The sequence below is a fragment of the Ammospiza caudacuta genome, chromosome 7, assembly GCF_027887145.1.
Source record: "Ammospiza caudacuta isolate bAmmCau1 chromosome 7, bAmmCau1.pri, whole genome shotgun sequence".
In the NCBI taxonomy this organism is placed as follows: domain Eukaryota; kingdom Metazoa; phylum Chordata; class Aves; order Passeriformes; family Passerellidae; genus Ammospiza; species Ammospiza caudacuta.
In genome coordinates this window covers 7,340,554-7,359,524 of record NC_080599.1, presented here as the reverse complement: position 1 = coordinate 7,359,524, position 18,971 = coordinate 7,340,554, and the positions used below count along the sequence as shown (strand labels likewise).

Genomic DNA, 18,971 nt, shown 5'->3' with positions numbered 1-18,971 from the left:
TTGCTGTTGCTTAGCAACAGGTCAATCGCCGGAAGTGCTGTCTCTTCTGCCTTCTCCGACGCAGGCTCTTGCGGGGGCAGGGAGGCCAGTGCAACCGCGGGTGGGACCGCCTGGAGAGGTGGAGACGGGATCTCCTGGAGTGACAGCTCTAGCAGGGCCATGGAGGAAACCTCAGAGACCGGTGCCGCCCCCATGTCTGAAGGCGGAGTCTGAGAGGCCGGCACTGGCTTGAGCGGCCACTCCCATCCCCCCGGAGAGAGAGAAGGGGGGGAAGGAGAACACTCCATCTGAGCATGCTCCGGAGAAAGAGTAAAAAAAACTTCTTCGCGCTGCGAAGTTTCAGCCCCCCCCGCCGCGAAGCAAGGTGGGGCGGAAAGCCCAAAGTCATCACCCACGGGGTCTTCTGCCAAGGGCGGTGGAAACGGAGCTTGGCCATAACAATTAGAGATCCATGGAAAAAGAGCTGCTCTGCATTTCAGGACAGGGAAAAGCTTTATAAATGCTGGGGAGATAGAAGGCAGGACACGTCCCTCAATGTAGACGCGCTGGATAATGGAGTCCATGCACTCCCAGACAAAAGCATCCAAAGCATACAGAATATCAGCAAAGAACCCAAAAAGCTTTGCCCATCTAAAGAATTCATAGATATCTGTTTCTCAAAAAAAGAAACCATCTTCTCTGCACCAATATTTCCAGAGGGCTATGAGCTTTTCCGCTGAAGGGGAGAATTGAATCTCTTCTGACAAGGCATGTGTTTGCCATACGAACAGCCACAAGCTACGAAGGGCTGGTTCATCAGGGATAGAGAAGTGAACAGTCCATTCTGAAAGAGTCCAGCTTGCTCTGGCCAGCTCCATAGGTCTGCTGCTCTTTTCCATCATTTTTCCTGATGGTTTTCCAGATGAAAGTTCTGTTGTGGTCAGCCTTGGCTGTGAATTCTGTCCAAATCAGGATCTTCGGTTCTTCAGCTCCTGGCTTGAATCCACTTGTGTGGTCATTTCAAAGCAACCATCAAATGCCACACATACAGGATTTTTACCCAGTGCAGCAATTTTGCTCCTCTGGTCTTATTAATCTTTGCTCTTACACGAGGGGTCACCAGATATTACTGCGACCTGAGTGGGCGCAGCTGGTGATAGAGAGACGGTGAATCTTGTTTCTTGAATCAGAAGGCTGAATTTATTAATATATGATATAATACATTATAGTTATACTAATAAGAATATAGAGAGAGGTTTGCAGAGCTGCTAGCTAAGCTAAGAATAGATAGAAAAGAATCCACAACAAAGCTGTGGCCAAGGACTCAGTCCCCTGGCTTGCACTGGTGATTGGCCCTTAATTATAAACATAGAAAATGAGCCAATCAAGGTGTTCCTGTTGCATTCCCCAGCAGCTGATAATAATTGTTTACCTTCTCTTCGGGGGCCTCTGGCCTCCCGAAGATGCAGAAATCTGAAAGAGAGGAATTCTGTGGAGAAATGTCTGCGACAAATGGTCTCATGGAACCAAGGAGACCAGTGTGACAGTGCAGGGCCTGGTGTAACAAGGAGGCCATTGTGACACTGAGGGGCCCCAACGAAACCAAGGACATCTTTGCAGATGACACCAAGCTGGATCTGAGTGTTGATTCTGTGGAAGCATAGGAAGGCTCTGCACAGTGACCTGGACAGGCTGGATCCACGGGATGAATCCAACAAGGTCAGGTTTAAAAAGTCCAAGGGCCGGGTCCTGCACTTTGGCCACAACAACCCCTGCAGTGCTACAGGCTGGGGACAGAGTGGCTGGAGAGCAGCCAGGCAGAAAGGGACCTGCAGGGACTGATGGACAGCAGGCTGGGCTTTTGGCAGCAGTGTGCCCAGGTGGCCAAGAAGGCCAATGGCTCCTGGCCTGGATCAGGAATGGTGTGGCCAGCAGGACCAAAGCTGATGTACTCAGCACTGATCTGCCCCCTGCTCTGCACACAGATATTGCTGCTGCAGCTCCAGGGAACGCAACAAAAGGGCATCTCTGGAAAAAACTTTGCTGGGAGATCCTTTAGCTCCTTTAAAGCCACCAGGAGTGCAGCCCCTCATTGACACAGTCTCTGGCCACATGGAAGTTGGAGAGAAACAAAATGAGAAATGGCACAAACAGTGACATTTCTTTGTGGACAATACGAAAAACTAATACAAAGGAAAAAAAGAACAAACCACAACCAAAGCAACAAGAAGTATGAAAGATGTCTTTTAGTACAAGTGATTGGCAGAAATTCGCCAGCAGTTTAATGTTCCTGAAACCATCCAGTGATCAGTCTCCTCACTGCAGCCTTGAGCTCCTGGTTCCTCAGGCTGTAGATGAAGAGGTTCAGGGCTGGAGGCACCACTGAGTACAGAACTGACAGGGCCAGATCCAGGGATAGGGAGGACATGGAGGGGGGCTTCAGATGTGCAAATGTGCCAGTGCTGAGGAACAGAGAGACCACAGCCAGGTGAGGGAGGCAGGTGGAAAAGGCTTTGTGCCGCCCCTGCTCAGAGGGGATCCTCAGCACAACCCTGAAGATCTGCACATAGGAGAAAACAATGAACACAAAAAAGCCAAAACCAAAAACGACACTAACTGCAATGAGCCCAAATTCCCTGAGATAGGATTTGTAGCAGGAAAGCTTGAGGATCTGGGGAATTTCACAGAAGAACTGGCCCAGGACATTGCCATGGCACAGGGGCACAGAAAATGTATTGGCTGTGTGCAGCAGTGAGTAGAGAAAGGCACTGGCCCAGGCAGCTGCTGCCATGTGGGCACAAGCTCTGCTGCCCAGGAGGGTCCCGTAATGCAGGGGTTTGCAGATGGACACATAGCGGTCGTAGCACGGGATGGTCAGGAGGAAAAGCTCTGCTGAGATGAAGAACATAAAGAAAAAGAGCTGAGCAGCACATCCTGTGTAGGAGATGTTCCTGGTGTCCCAGAGAGAATTGTGCATGGCTTTGGGGACAGTGGTGCAGATGGAGCCCAGGTCGCTGAGGGCCAGGTTGAGCAGGAAGAAGAACATGGGCGTGTGCAGGTGGTGGCCACAGGCTACGGCGCTGATGATGAGGCCGTTGCCCAGGAGGGCAGCCAGGGAGATGCCCAGCTAGAGGCAGAAGTGCAGGAGCTGCAGCTGCCGCGTGTCTGCCAATGCCAGCAGGAGGAAGTGGCTGATGGAGCTGCTGTTGGACATTTGCTGGGGCTGCACTTGGGGATCTGATAATGGAGAAAGGACAGTGACAAGTCAGGAGCGGCTGCTTTGAGCCAAGCCTGGGCCATTCCCTGCAGACTGTCCCTGTAGCCTTGTTCCTGCTCTGGGAAAACCTTCACCCAGGTCCCTGCCTGAGCTCCAGTTGTGCTGGCTGAGTGTGCCAGAAGCAGCCAGGCCTGTGCTTGGGGGCTCTCGAGGAGCCATCTCTGCCCCACTGCCCTGGGTTTGTGGCCATGTGGCAGAGGGACAAGGCTGGATGTTCAAGATTTGACAGGGGAATAGCTTCTAAAGCAGACAGGCTTGGTAGCATCTGCATTCACAGTCCCATAAGATATGAATAGCAGAAGGTTTTTTTAGGAATTGTTTTCCTCCCCACACATAATTTCTGGCTCTCTGAGGTCAGAAATCCCCAGCATTCCTGCTGCACTCAGAGTTTGCCACTGAGAGATGGGAGAGGCAAAGGATTCCCTGTGGCTGAGGGAAGGTGAGGGGATGGATGGGCTTGTTCCCAACTGCCTTTGCACCTTTGGCTGCAATCAGAGCACAATCACACTCCTGGATCACCCTGGGATAAACCAGACCCTGCCCAGAGCAGAGGGATCCCTGAATGTCTCACCCTCTCTCAAGGTCTCTGGGCAAGGTCTCAGCACCCCTTTGTGCCAAGGACACTCACGGCTCCCTTGGCAAACCCAGCAGTATTTCCTCAGCTCTGGCACCTCTGCAGTTCCCCATGGGACATTCAGGGAAGTCCCAGAGGCTCTGGCACAGATTTGCATCCAGGAGGGCAGCTCAGAGCTTGGAAGGGCACAGCAAGGAGATCCCTGGCTGTGTCCATGATGGGATCTCAGGGAGGGGGCTCAGCTCATTCCCCTTTCCCATGGACTGCTTTGCCCACAGCCTCACAGGTGCCAGGGAAGCTTGGACACCCCATTCCCATGGACAGCCCTGCCTGGCAGGAATGCCAAGGGCAGTGCCTGACTCAGCTGCTGCAAATGCCAGAACCTCCCTGAGAGCAGCAGATAACAATATCAGGGCAGGGCAGAACCAAGAGAAGATGTTGTGGTGCTGTGCCTGAGAGGGCAGGGCAGAGACAGCTGGGCACTCAGGACAGTGTTCCCCTGCCCAGCTGTGCCTGGCACCTCCCTCACACCAACAGTGCCCTCATCCTGCCCCCAGCACTGCTCTCTTCAGCCCCCTCTCCTTCCCTGAGTATCTCCCTGGGCCTGGACATTCCCTCTTGAGAGGAGCCTTGTCCCTGCCAGTGCTCACAGAGCCCATCCCAGCCTGTGTGCCCTGGCCGGGGCCCTACAGAAACCTGCCTGTGTGCAGGGCCCTGGCTGGGGCAGGCTCTGTGTGCAGCTGGGCAAGGGCAGCTCAGGAGAGCCCTGCTGGGCCCTGCAGAGGTGATGCTGCTGCTGCCCAGGGCTGAGAAGTGGCTGAGGGCCCTTTGGGAGGCTCCCAGCAGAGAGACTGACCACCCAAAGTTACAGTTCTGGAGTCTGTGTAAATGTCCAAACATTCCTTTGATGATCCTGTGTGTCCCTTTCAACTCAGAATGTTCTGTGAATCTGGGATTATAATTCCTGTTCTGCTTCTCTCATCACTCTGTTGTCCATAACCCAAAGAAAAAAAAAACCCACTTGCAACAGTGTTAGAACAGTAAAGTAAAAACCACACATTTATTGGAAGCTTCCAGGCATCGCAGTGGGGATGGGGCACACCTGGGCCCTGATTTACACACTTTATTAAGGTTGATTGATAAAGAAAATTTAACAGTAACATCTAATAGGAGATTCAGTTTCCCTAGTTACACACCCCTGGTACAACCTGTTGGATTAGGTCCAAAGGCTTCTTTGCCAAAAATATTTGTTGTGACTGCTCACATTCTGGTCAATTAAAAAAATGCTCCTATAGATCCTCTTCCTGATAATAAGACTACACAGTATTTCAGGAATATATTTAGACAGTCTAAAATGTCTATTTTTCTAAAATCTAAGAGAAAGGTTAGGAAACATACTAATGGTAATTAAGGATTATGGTTATATAAGTATATAATAGTGATTTAACAGAGTTGGTTAAGAGTTTACTAGAGTAAGGATTATAGTTTTATAACTATATAATAGTAATTTACAGAACTATGGATACATTCAAAATGTATAAAAAGCAAAAATCTTTTTGTCATCACCCCAAATTTCCCATCCTTCTCCAAGAAGAAAATTGAAACACTCTCAGGAAAGCTCCTGATCTTTACAGCAATCCCAGGCTTACCTTCTTTGGGAAGTGTCCTCTGGAGATGTACCCAGGCTGGTCTGGAGCTGGGAGCAGCCCTGCCCCACCCAGCCCCTCTCATCAGCAGCCCCTGCCTTCCTCAAGGTGGCTCCTTCCCCCCACAGCTTCTCCCCAGCGCTGGGAGCAGCTGCCAGGGCTGGCTGAGAGCTGTCCCTGGCAGGCAGCAGAGTCCCTGCCCCAGCACAGCACCCTGGGCTGCAGGACCCTGCTCTGCAGGACAGCGCTGGGCACCCCTGGCTGCAGCCCCGGCTGCTCAGCCCTGCAGCAGAGCCTGGCAACTGGAGCTGCCTTGGGCTGTGCCTGGGCTGGGGCAGCAGGGAAAGCCAGCCCTGCCCTAGGGCCACAGCCCTGCCCTGGAGCAGCTCTGAGAGTCCTCCTGAAAGGTCCTAAAAGCCGTGGGATATGCCAGCTCCAGGAGATCCCTGCAGGAACTGCAGCTTCTCTTCCCACAGCCAGGGAATGACTGTTTCAAACCTGGGCTGATTTCTGCTCTAGTGAGCCCTGGGTGAGCTCTGCTCTGTGCTCCCAGCCCAGGCTGAGTTTAACCCCTGTGTGCCCCTGTGCTGTGCACAGGGGAGCTGCAGGCAGTGCCCCAGCCCTGCTGGGCTGTGCACAGGAGCTGCTCCTGGGCAGAGCCGTCTCTCTGCAGCGCTGCCCTTGCCAGGAGCTGCCTCTGGGCCAGGAGCCTCTGTGCAGGTTTTTCAAAGGACTTTGGGTTTTGCTTTTGCCTTGGAGTCTCTGAGAGGTTTGTGCAGTTACAGCCTCCAATTATCTGCTGTAATTAGTCCCTGGAGAGGCTTTGTCAGTAACAAAACTCAGTGGGGCTCATTAATACTTCAGGGTACTTCAGATTTTTTAAGGTACTTGGTGTTTCCCTTTTGATACAAACTCTGTGAGAGTTTTGTGCAATCATGGCCCCAATTTTCTTCTTTAATGAGTCCCTTGAGAGCTTTGTACTGACACCCAGTAGTGCTCATTAATACTTTGAGATACTCAAGGTTTTTAAGTACTTTGGATTTTCCTTTCTGCACAGAGTCTCTTAGAGGATTTCATGCAATCCTGGCCTCCAATTCTCTCCTCCAAGGAGTCCATGAGGAGACTGTGTTGGGGATGGACCTCAGAGGGACCCATTCATGCCTCAAGAAACTTTGGGGTTTTTGTCTGTCTTTGACTCCTGGAAAGGTTTGTGCAATCTCCTCTCAGGCCCTGAGGTTCCAGGGCTCAGCTCCTAATGCACCATGGGGCTCATTATGATCAAGCACTCCTGACAAATCATGGTTTTGCTTTGATTTCTTCCACTATAGTGCAGTTCACTAGGAAGTTCTTTTTTATTGTTACAGAGAAATATTTCAAATAGCTTCTAATAAATCCACATTCCTGTTTTAAGGGTGTATGTTCTCTTTAGAGAAGAAATGATAGCAGCATTCTGTGACTGATAGACCCAGGGGCTTTCCTAAGGAGGTCTGGCCTGCTCTGAGAAGCTGTGTCTTGAGATCTGACCCAGTATGGAGAGCCTTGCTCCACATTCCCAAACCCCATCCCGTCTCTCCTCACTCATCTGGGGTCAGCTTAGCTTGGAGAACTGGCTGCAGTCAGGCAAAGAGGGGGTTTTCTTTATTTATTGTAGTAATCTGAAACTCCTAAGCTCCCTGTTGAAAACAGACATCCTCCTCAAGTGTGTGCCAAGTCCAAGCTGCCACCAAGACCACTCCAGACCTGCCCTGGGCCAGCTGTGAGGATGTGTGGAGGCCCAGAGCCCTGCCATCAGAGTCTCAATCCCCTAGACATGGAGGACTGGTTCCAGCTAAGAGGAATAGGCTTTCAGGTTAGGGTGAGACACTTTCTTCTCCCATAGATCTTTGCAGACATATGATCTATGTCACGTTATGTTACCCCATTGGCCCATTGGCCTAATTACCCTAGTTCAACTCCTATTGCCTACATTTGTTTAGCCCTAGAATGCTCTTTTCTCTCTGTCCCTCCATTGGCCCTAGTTTGCTGTGTTCCTTCACCCTTGTTTCCCTATTGGTTGACCTGACCTCTGACCTCTCCTCTGCACCATTTTCCCCCATATCCATTGTGCCCTGACCCTCAGCTCCACCCTCACTACCCCATATAAGGCCCTTTTCCCTCAGCCTACATTCTGTCTTCGTCCCTGGGGCCTGTTCAGCTGTGTACCCTGTTCCTGTACCAATAAACCCACTTTGCAGGAGATCATATGAAGACCCATCCTGCCTATTCTCTCGGCTTTCTAAGGTAGCAGTGAGCTTTGGGCTCATGAGTGCTGGACACTCCAAGAGCCTCAGTAGTGCCACAACACTACACCTGGCACCCAAACAGGGACCTGATTCATTGAGGTCCCTGTGAGTTTCTCCAGTGGTGATCCTGCCAGTCAGACACCACTGGAAGCTGTACCCCTGTGGGTCAGCCGCAACACTGAAATGAGACTCGAGTTTTATCAAATCTCACTGAAGAAGAAGTTCACAATCCCTTCTGTAGATTTCATGTTTCTCTTTGCTGTTTTATGACTGGAGATAGCTCAGGGACGCCACTTGTAAGTTTTCTGTGCTGTCTAGGTGGCCTGGAAAGGCCCAGGGATGGCCTTGAAGAGCCCGGCGCTTCAAAGGACGAGGAGAGACTCCTGATCTTGTCTCGGTCTCGGTGTTTATTAATTGTTTATCTAAAAGATTTTCTTTCAGCCCGACAGAGGTCTGCACAGCAAGTCAGCCATGGGCACACTCCGCAAGCCCCCGGGGCGGTCACTTATCTTTATACCGGAAGTTACATGTACAATATTTATAATTTTTCCCCAATACCTTCTACCCTTATTAACCGGTGCACTTCTCGTAATAACCAATCCCAAAGTGCCACCATCACCACAGAAGATGGAGGCCAAGAAGAAGAAGAAGAAGAACAGGACACGCCCCAATTCCTCCATCTTACTTCTTTAGACCCCCCTGTACCAAAATCCTAAACCCTGTGTTTTACACTTTAACTAACTTATCCCTTCACCATTCACCCAGTGAATTCCTCCCAGTCCTCATACAGGTGTCATTTCCTGTGTAGGATCAAAGCCCTGCCACCAGACACTTCTGGCAACATTCCAGGACTCCCGAGCCCCCCAAGGGTGGTCTCGGCCTCTCTGCACCTCCATCCTGAGGTGCTGAGATCCCACACCCTTCAACATCTGTGGGACCAACTTCACTGACAGCCCCACAGGACCACTTTGGCTGAAGATTGTGCCTGTGAGACTGAGTGACTGACTGAGTGGCAGAGAGCTCTCAGGGGTTTGGGCTTTTGATTTTCTGTTCCAGTGGGTGGGAATTCCCTCTTCCATTGGGGGCAACTCTGGGAAATAATCAGTCCCAAGCTGAAAAGGATGTTTTTGTTAAGTTTTGGAGAGTTTTAAATTTAGAGGGGAGTTCATTTTTTGAGGGGAGTTTAAAAGGCATTGTTCATGGTTATTTGAGGAGCTTCCTGATATCTCTGTTTTTTCTATCTATCAGTTACCATTTGTGGATGCTGTTGGGAAAAAGCTTTATATTTTACAAACACAAGGGGTTTTAAAAGTTGGGAAATTTTATCTGTTGTTTCATTTAATTTATAGGATCATTTTACAAGTTCATGGTTCCAACCCTTTGTCCTGGTTTATTCAATCCTCCCCCCATGTTCCCGAACCCACGTGCCCTGAGAACAGGACAGGAGATGGAGCCTGGCCTTTGGAACAGACAAGCCATCTGCTGTCTGCCATCTCCCCTCCTTTTCTGTCCTCTCCTCAGGGTGGTAGTGGCCAGTCTACCCTGAGATATTCCCTCGCCCACATTCCTTCACCCTCTAGTCCTAATCGCCCTTCCTATAAATCACAAGATGGCAATACTCCTGTGAGAGAGACCGCCATTTTAGATACTTTCCCGCCCTCATCCCCATTTCCCGCCTTTGCTCTGGGTGCTTCCTCTGTGATGGGTCCCACCTTGACGTCAAGTTTTGCCCCCATGTTGGGTCCCCCCCTGTCATGGGAAAGCTCCTCCCCAGTGCGGGCTCCACCTCTCCACTTCCAGGCCCCTTCTCCAGTCCAGCCTCTTCCAGTTCCCACATCACCGGAACTGGATGTGGGGCCAACCGCAAAGAAGCCATTTCGGCTACCAAAGGCTTTTAACACCGGGCATTGCCGATCAGCAGAAAGGCCCGCACTTCTGCCAGCAGACCTGCTTCCTCCACAGAGGAAGAGAGCGATAGCTTATCTGAGAGTGAGGATAAGCCTGAGGATTCTTGGCAGAGGATGCGGAGAAAAGCTGCAAAGGAGGGGGACTGGGAGGTGGCATCCAAGATTCAGGTGGCACCTGTGCAGTATAAGCAGGGGCCAAAACCTAAATTGGAATCTATTCCCCACAGAGAAATGAAGGACTTAGTAAAGGCTGCAAAGGATTATGGGAGGGCTTCTCCCTATTTTAACAATTTGCTGGATGTGCCATTTACTGCCCACACAATGGTGCTATAAAATTTAAAACAGTGCATGAAATTCATATTGTCACCTGACAAATTTATTTTGTGGAAAGGAGTTTGGATAAATAAATTTAACGAGTTACCAAAAGGCTATGTTAAGGAAGAAGGGCAACAACACCTCACGATGGACCGCATTACCAGGGAAGGAGACTGTACTAGACTGCAATATCAGGCTGAAGTCCTCCCCCAGTCAATACTGTAAGATCTCAAAGATGCTGCATGGTCTACCTCCCTCCAAACATCTGAGGCTTCTGCATCCCACACTGACTTGACTGACTATTGCCAATGCCTGGACAGGAGCTATATCAAGCTTTTAAAGCACCTTATGAAAGCACTGGAAAAACAGGCAAACAATCAAAAGGTCTGGGACTATCTTATTAAAAAATTAGTTTTCTGTAATGCCAGTATTGACTTCAGAAAGGTTCTGCACACATTCCCCCTTGACCCTGAGCTGACCATCACTCAGATGGTTGATGCTTGTGCCCACCAAGCGGTCTCAGACTGTGACTCCAGCCTAGCCAAGGCCACAGGCCAGGGTACAATGGAAGCACTGGTTGCAGTAAACGTGCTTCCCCACAATACAGAATGTAATAAAGGCAGTGGAAACTGTTATAACTGCAGGAAAACTGGACATGTAGCAAAAGACTGTAAATACAAGAATAACAACAGTTCTCGTTTCCCACCAAGCCCTCAGTCCTACAGCTATTGCCCAAACTGTTCCTGAAGCCAACAGCACTACGAGCCCTCGGGAAACTCCGAGCAGAGCAGAAAATGACACCGAAGATGAAGTTATTTCGTCCCACCCTTCCATCGGTGATAGATGTCCTAGGTTAAAATATAAAGATGTATTCTATTTCCATCCTCAAGAGCAGTTGAAAGCAGGAGGGGCATTGTTTTATTCCTTATCTCCTGGTAATGGGCCTATCAATGCCTTGCCACATGACTCAGAGAGACCTTCCTTTGGGAGCCATTTCTGTTTCATGGACCCACCTTATGACTCATAGAATGATATCAGCCCATTGTGAGATGCTCTGCCCAGAGGGGAGGAGCTAAGCATCCCAACATGGATATTATCTGGGGTTTCAGATAGAACAAGCTGCCTTTTCACTGGATTTCCCAGAGGAACAACTGCCTTTTCCACTGGATCTTCAGAGGAAGGCTACACCCTACTACAGGATCACTATTCCAACATAAACAGATCTGCCACTCTAGGAGGACTGCAGCCACCATTCCAATTGGACTGCTACCAACACCCTGACCAACAGGGTGTCCGGTTGTATTCTGACTTTGTCAGTGGTTTCTCTTTTGTCTTATTGCATGCATTTTGTTTTATTACTTTTTTCTTTTCCTAATAAATTGTATTTCTGACTTGGAGTCTCTCACCGGTTTTGCTTTCAAAACAGAACAAATGGAAAAGCCTGAATGGGTTTCCTGAAGAACAAGCCCCACTCAGGAACCACCTGCTCCATCCAGGCTGCCTTGAATGGTCTCACCTTTCTACAAGAGACAGGGTGAGCAGAAATGATCTCTGGGAGCAGAATTCTCTGAGTCTTGCAGCTGAATTCTCTGTCCCTGTCCTTTCCCTGGATCTCTATTGCAGATAGAACCTGCTGGTTCCACCCTCACGATTAAGATCTCTCTTGAATGCAAGCAGATGTTCCCAGGTGTATTAAGCAGGATTTTTCCATGTTTCTACAAAACTTTTGTGCTCCTCATGGAATGAAGGGACCATTTTGGCACTGAGGGGGTGACTTGGAAGCAAGGAGCCAATTGTGACCCTGGGGTGCCATGGAACCAAGGGGCCATGGTGACCCAGCGGGGCTGCATGGAGCCAATGGTCCATGGTGACACTGCCCATCCAAGGAGTTCATTTTGATACTGTGGAAGCTCATGGAGGGAGGGAGGCCATTGTGACACTGAAGAATTTCATGACACCAAATATCCATGGTGACACAGCAGGGCATCATGGGAACCAAGGAACTGCTGCTGTCAATAGGGAAACTCATGGAACCAAGGGCCCTTGTGGCACTGCAGAAAAAACAGAGCTGCTGGACCTTGTCCCCTGGCCCTGCACAGCTCCTTGGGAGGCATGGCAGGAGCGGCACCCTGGGAGCCTCAGGAATGCCCCTCTGGCATCGATGGCACACACTCCCAGGGTCTGGAATTCCAGTTCCCAGCCAGGAAAAGATGTTCCTTGCCTGGAAGGCAAAGCTCTCAAGAAGGGACCAAAGGCCAAGTGGAGCAAGATCTTACAGTGACATTTCACTGCCAGCCTTCCTAACTTCACCCATGGTTGTTGTAGCCCGTGGATTGGGAATGAAATCATGTCAGGGTCTTTGGTGGGTGCTGCCCTGGGTCAAGGGAGACCCTGAGAGAGAAACAGAGCAGGGAAAGAGAGGCAGGAGAGAAAGGAGGACAGAAACACAATCAGCTGAGAAGGTGGCACTCTGAAAAACAAACCAGAACTGATGGAAAATGCATGGGACAGAAATCAATAATTCTGAAAGTTTATTTACTATGAAATAAACACCCAGCCCCACACAATCCTGATTCCACTTGGAGAATTTGGATGCCCCTTCTGCCAATCTCCTTCCAACTCCATCTCACCCTGAAGGCTTTGGAATTAAATAGTCTTGATGTGGGACTGATTTTTTTTGATGTTGGAACAAGCATATTTGAGGTGGGATTGATCCATTTGGGGTAAGATTGTGATATTTTCAGTGGGACTGAGTGGTTTTGAGGTGACAGATCAATCTATATTGAGTTTTGGACTGCAAAGACATGGAGAACACTTCCTGAAACCTCCCAAGAACCCACAAATCTTCCTGAATATGTCCCAAAACCATAAATTCCTGCTCAAGTATCTGTTACGTGATGGAACTTTAGACATCTCTGATCAATTTCCTTCATTTTTGTCCTATTACAGGTGTTTTTAAGTGATAACGACAAATGAAGAGGAAATTCGGGCCAAACCAAAAGGATAACCAGCCAGGTGTCCTCCCAGCACAGATCACTGAATGTGGGTCACCAGGGCTCTGCCCAATGTGAATCCTCCCATGGGGGATGGAGCTGGAGTGGTGCACGAATCTCTTCCAGCAGTTGGGGCACTCGCAGGGCTTCCCTTACCCGTGCGTCCGTTGGTGTTTTGTCAGCTGAGACCTCATGGAGAAGCTCTTCCCACACTGCGGACACTCGTAGGGCCTCTCCCCAGTGTGGATGCGCCAGTGGGTAATTAGGTGAGACTGGTGCTTGAAGCCCTTCCTGCAGTCAGGGGAGTGGAAGAGCCTCTCCTCGGTGTGAATCCACTGGTGCTTGAGGAGATTGGAGCTAGTCTGAAGCCTCTTCTGACACTCTGGACACCTGTAGGGCCTCTCCCCAGTGTGGATGCATTGATGGATGATCACCTGCGACCTCCAAATGAAGGTCATCCCACATTCTCCACATCTGTATGGCCTTTCCCCAGTGTGGATTCCCTGGCGGTGGAGCAGGCTGGAGCTGCAGCTGAAGCTCTTGCCACATTCCAGACACTCATAAAGGGCCTATCCCCACTGTGGATCCGCTGGTGGGTGATGAGGTGGGAGATTTGCTTGAAGCCCAACCCACACTCAGGGCAGCGGAAGGGCCTCTCCTCTCTGTGAATCCGCCCATGCAGGAGGAGATGGGAGCTGGTCTGAAACCTCTTCTGGCACTCACAACACTCGTAGGCCCATTCCCTGGAGTGGATCATCCGATGCTGGATCAGGGCGCTGCTCTGCCTGAAGCTCTTCCCTCACTCCAAGCACTTGTAGGGCTTCTCCCCATCATGAAGCTTCTTATGGACCGCCAGCTCCGAGCTCTGGCAGAAGCTCTGCCCACCTTCCTGGCACAGGGTGGGTCTTTCCTCCTCAGAGCACCCCGGGCTGAGTTTGCAACCCCTCTTCCTGTGGGATCTCTGGAATTTTCCTCCCTGTTGGATTCCTGTGCCATGGAGTCACTCAAAACAGCCTCTTCTATGAGGTTCTGCCCTGGGGATTTGTCCTCCCTGGTCTCCATCCTCAGCTCCTTCCCTGGGGTAGGAAGGACAAGGAGAGGATGGGATTTGCCTCCAGTCCAGAGGGAAGGGAAGGAGATCCCTCCAGTGCATCCCTGGCAGGATGGGATTGGCAGCAGGGCTGTCCTGCAGCTGGGGCCATGCTGGCCTGAGAGATGGAGCAGGAGAGAGGGGGAAAGGGGCACTGACTTCCTCCTCACCTGCCTGAGTATCCCGGGGCATCTTCTTCTTCCTCGCAGCCTCCTCCTCCGTCTGGTGAAAGTTTGGGGATGGGAAGTTCTGTTTTGGGGGGAAAAAAAGGGATGACCAAATTGAGTTTTCTACTGGTTTGAAGACTATCCTGGGGGAGAGTCTAAGCCAGAATTACAATTTAAGAAGAAAATTAGGATCAAGGCAATGATACAGAAACACTGCCTTAAACTGAATCAGGATATAACCTGACACCCTGTTGGTCAGGGTGGTGGCAGCAGTCACATTAAATGGTGACTGCAGTTCTGTTGGAGTGATGAACATGATTCTGTCAGAGCAGTAATCCTGTAGAAGGGTCTGGTCTTCCTCTGAAGGTCCAGTGGTGGTTATGGAGCTCTTGTCCTCTGGGAATCCAGTAGGCAAGCTGCTCCTGGTGTTGAAAACCTCAGCTTATATCCAGGTAGGAATGCTTGGATCCTCCCCCTGGGTGGAGCATCCCATTGTGGAATGGGATGATGGAATTTTATCAGTCCTGCAGTGACACTCAATGGCCCATTCACAGAAGATATCTCCCCTGGAGAGCGTTATCAGGGCTGAGTCATGGAAGAGATAAAGAGCACTGCCCTGCCTTTTTATAGCAGTTGATGAAGATGGGGATTGAAAACATGCATTTGGTTACATCTTGCATGGCAACCTGAAACAGTGGGGTAATCCCTGCTCAGGGGGTGAACACCACCCCCCTTACCAGAACTGGCTCAGGTGTAAAACCCCCACTCTAGGAAGGCCACACACACAGGGGACAATGTCACACTTGCCTCCCCAGGGGAGGCCTCTGTCCCTGTCACTCACTTCTCCAGCCACATTTTCTCTTTCACAGATTGGGGGGCTTTGCCAAATATAAGAATACTTTGTCTCTTTGTCTCTGTCTCCTTTGTGAACACCTACACAGAGCTTTACCTTCCTTTTCATAACCTGAATTTGGCCGAATTTCCACATTTCTTTTATCAGAATGTGCCAGCAGCTGAGCTGGAGCTGTGCAGGACTGATGAAACTTGGAATTACCACAGAATTGCTTTTTTTGTCAGTTTATTAAAGTTTGGGGTTTTTTTTGCATTTCCATCAAAAGCCTCTTGTTGGAAGAGCAAATTCAAGGCATTTTATGTAGGGTTAAGTTTGATTTCTGACCAGAAATTAGTATATTTTGTTCAGTGCCCAGAGGATGCTCAAGGGGTCTCTGTGCCTCTCGCCCTGGGTGATGCTTGGGAGGTTTGTCCCTGTCCCTGTCACCCCAGGCCATTCCCCAGGGGGTCTCCATCATTCTCACCCCAGGGAATGGCTGGGGGGTCTCCCTCCCTCTCACCCCTGTGCCAGGGGGTGCTCGGGGCAGTCTGTGTCCCCTCACCCTGGTCGATGCTTGGGGGGGTCTCCATCCCTCTGGCCTCAGGCAATGCCTGTGCAGGGCTGGGCACCAGGGGCTCTGTGTCCCTCTCACCGCTGAGGGTGCTCAGGGCTTGGAGGGCTCTCCGACCTTCTCACACCTGAAGAGGCCAGGGGTGTCTCTGTCCCTCTCAGCACTGGTGTGACCCCACCCAAACATCATTGGGGTCAGAGGGACAGAGACACCCCAGAACCCTCAGAAAGGTTGAATCTGGGATTTGGTCTGCGGCTGAGTATTTAGGAACGGGCTGGAATTGGGGCTGGGCTTGGAATTGGGGCTGAGATTTGGATTAGAGCTGGGATTGGGGTTAAGGCTAGACATGGGATTGTCTTTAGGGCTTGGGTTGGAATTGGGTCTGGGGCTAAAGAGTCTGGGACTGGGATGAGATAAAATACAGAACTGTGAGTGTGTCTAAACATGGAGTGAGATTGAGACCAGGATCAGGGTCAGGTTTGGGACTGAGCTCACCCAGGGCAGGACAGGTGGGATGTCACTGCAGGATGTCCCTGGCATCATCCCAGCCCTCCTCAGGCACCTCAAGACACGGGGGGCAGCTGGGTGCCCCAAGATCCAGGTGCTCCCACACTGCCCCTCAATATCAGGCAAGCATTCCCTGAGGGCAGCCCTGACTGTGACCATTGGGGCTCTGGGATCAGCCCTCACATTTCTGTGGGAGCAGCTGCAGACAGGATGGGAGATTTCCCCTCCCTCTCTTTCCTGTGGAAGGTGAAGCCCAGCTGCCCTTTCCTTCTGGTGCCTCCTCTGCTCCTCAGCTGAGGATGTCAAACTCTCCTGGAGCAGGAAAATCCCCATTCCCTGTTTGCTTGTGCCTGCAGCCTGGAACATTGACAGAGAACAAAGAACTTTCTGACAGCCCTGCTGAATGACATGGGGAGGAGGTTTGTGAGAAAATGAAGAAATTGTATTTTGATAGGAAATAAAAGGTGCAAAGTTATTACTTTCTGTCCCATTCATTTTCAATCAATTCTGGTTTGTTTTCAGAGTGCCACCTTCTCAGCTGATTGTGTTTGTGCCCTCCTTTCTCTCTTGCCTCTCTTTCCCAGCTCTGTTTCTCTCTCAGTGTCTCCCTTGACCCAGGGCAGCTCCCACCAAAGACGCTGACATGATTTCATTCCCAATCCACGAGCTACAGCAGCCATGGGTGAAGTTAGGAAGGCTGGCAGTGAAATGTCACTGTAAGATCTTGCTCCACTTGGCCTTTGGTCCCTTCTTGAGAGCTTTGCCTTCCAGGCCAGAAACATCTTTTCCTGGCTGGGAACTGGAATTCCAGCACATGGGAGTGTGTGCCATCGATGCCAGAGGGGCATTCCCGAGGCTCCCAGGGTGCTGCTCCTGCCGTGTTTCCCAAGGACCTGTGCAGGGCCAGGGGACAAGGTCCAGCAGCTCTGTGGGCTCCCAGAGCACATATCAAAGGTGGTTTTGCCGGGCATTTTCCAGCACCTTCCCCGCTGGAAGCAGAGAGAGATAGGAAATGGGAGCGAGTCCCCAACAAAATCCTGGAAGGATTGGGCTGCGAAAGGACCCTGCCCATGGGTTACGATTTCGCGAGGGAGAGACGCCTCTGTCCCAGGGAAGGAGCGAATGAGACCATGGGAACGCAACCTGCGGATCTGCTCGAACTTGGATTGAACTGAACAGGAAATGGGGAAGAGAGAAGGAGAGAAAGAAATCGGGAAGAGGTCTCAGAGAGAGAAAGAAAAAGGAAAGAGGTCTCAGAGAACAGATAGAAATAGGAAAAGGCTCTGGGCCGGACTCCGCAGCTCCCAGGGACACCCGCAGGGCGCAGCATCTGTCATAACTCCAGCCAATCAGAAGAGGCGCTAAACAATTTTCAGCCAACCAGAGCCTTTCTCGCCGATGACTCACCGGTTGCCAGGCGGGCCCTCAGAGCCCTCAGAGCCCCGGAGCGGAATTTGGGGCCCGGGCCGGGGGGACGGATCCGCCCCGGGGGGGTCCCCGAGCCCCCTGCCCTGCCCTGGGGCCGATCGGGGGCTCCCCCACCCAGCAGCCGGGGCTGCGGGGCCGCGGGGCAGAGCGGTGGGAAAGGGGGTCCGGGCTGGCAGCGGAGGAAATGCGGGAGGAAGAGGAGGGAGAGGAGGAGCAGGAGCGGGAGAATCGCGGCGCTCGCAGCGCCCGCACGCCGAGCCTGCATCACCCCCTGCCCCGGGAGCATCGCCCCCAGCCCCGAGCCGCAGGTGAGGGCGGAGGCCGAGCTCGCCCCGGCTCCAGCCAGGGGTCTCCAGGAGAATTTTTCTGGAGAGTGTTCGGAGCCGGCAGATCCCGGACTCGAGCCCCGGATATCTCCGGGCTCCCTAAGAGGAGCTTTCTCGGGGGGAGAGGAGCCGCGATCGCCCCTCGGAAGGGTCCCGGGGGTCCACGTGGGGATGGCCCGGTACCGACGGGGCGGGACATTGGTTTTGGGGATCCCCGTGAGAGCCGGGGCTGTGGAACGGGGGACCCCCGGGGTGGGGAGAGGGGAAGGGGCGATACCGGAGCTGGGGGAGCCCCGGCAGCCCGGAGATGAGGCAGGGACGGGACCCCCTGACCCTGACAGGGGCGTGTCCTGGGGTGACTTCATGATGCTCGTACCCCCATCGGTCTGTTTAGCACAGAAATGAGTTCTGCACCTTGAAGGCTGGTTCTGAGAGTGAAGGGGAGGAGGGAGAAGCAGCAGTTTGTTTTCAGAAACTGCACTCATCCTGCACATTCCAGCTCCTGGACTGTTGTGGTGCCTTAAGGAGCTGGAACAGTGGCCAGATGGAGCTAAGAGGAATAAAGTTGATTTTTATTGAAATGCCTTCAAAGGCCACACCCTGGCAGCACAGGAGCCACAACTGTGGCTCTGCCTGGATGGCTCCAAGATGGGAGCAAAAGAGGGCTTGGTCATGAGATCTCACATTTTTATAAGTTTTAGTCCATTTGTATATAGAAGTTAACTGCTCGATTAATAGTTTCAAATTATGAAGTTACATCTTCCTTGCTTGCTTGCCTGCTATCTTCTTTCCATGTTGTTTATGCTTTGGGCCTGAAGTTTGATGAGATTGTCCTTGAGTCTCCAGGATTGTTTTGTCTTCACCACCCTGAGAAAAGATCCCAGTAACACTTAATATAAAGCTAAAAGCTGCACATCAAAACAGAACAGAAAAACTTAAAACCTAAGGTATCAGTTGTCTGTGGATGGACAGACAGCAGGACAGAGCTCTCCTTTGCTTTCAGTTCGTTTTTAGCTCTCTGAGGCAGAGAAGTTCCCTGGACTGTGATTTTTCTTTTTCTTTGGAGCTGTTTAAACC

The 18,971-nt window shown here is 51.3% G+C and overlaps 1 pseudogene; it reads right to left on the bottom strand.

The window, feature by feature from the left end:
• The window catches only part of LOC131559613 (zinc finger protein 850-like), a 331,042-nt pseudogene that overhangs the window by 130,036 nt on the left and 182,035 nt on the right, over positions 1 to 18,971 (bottom strand).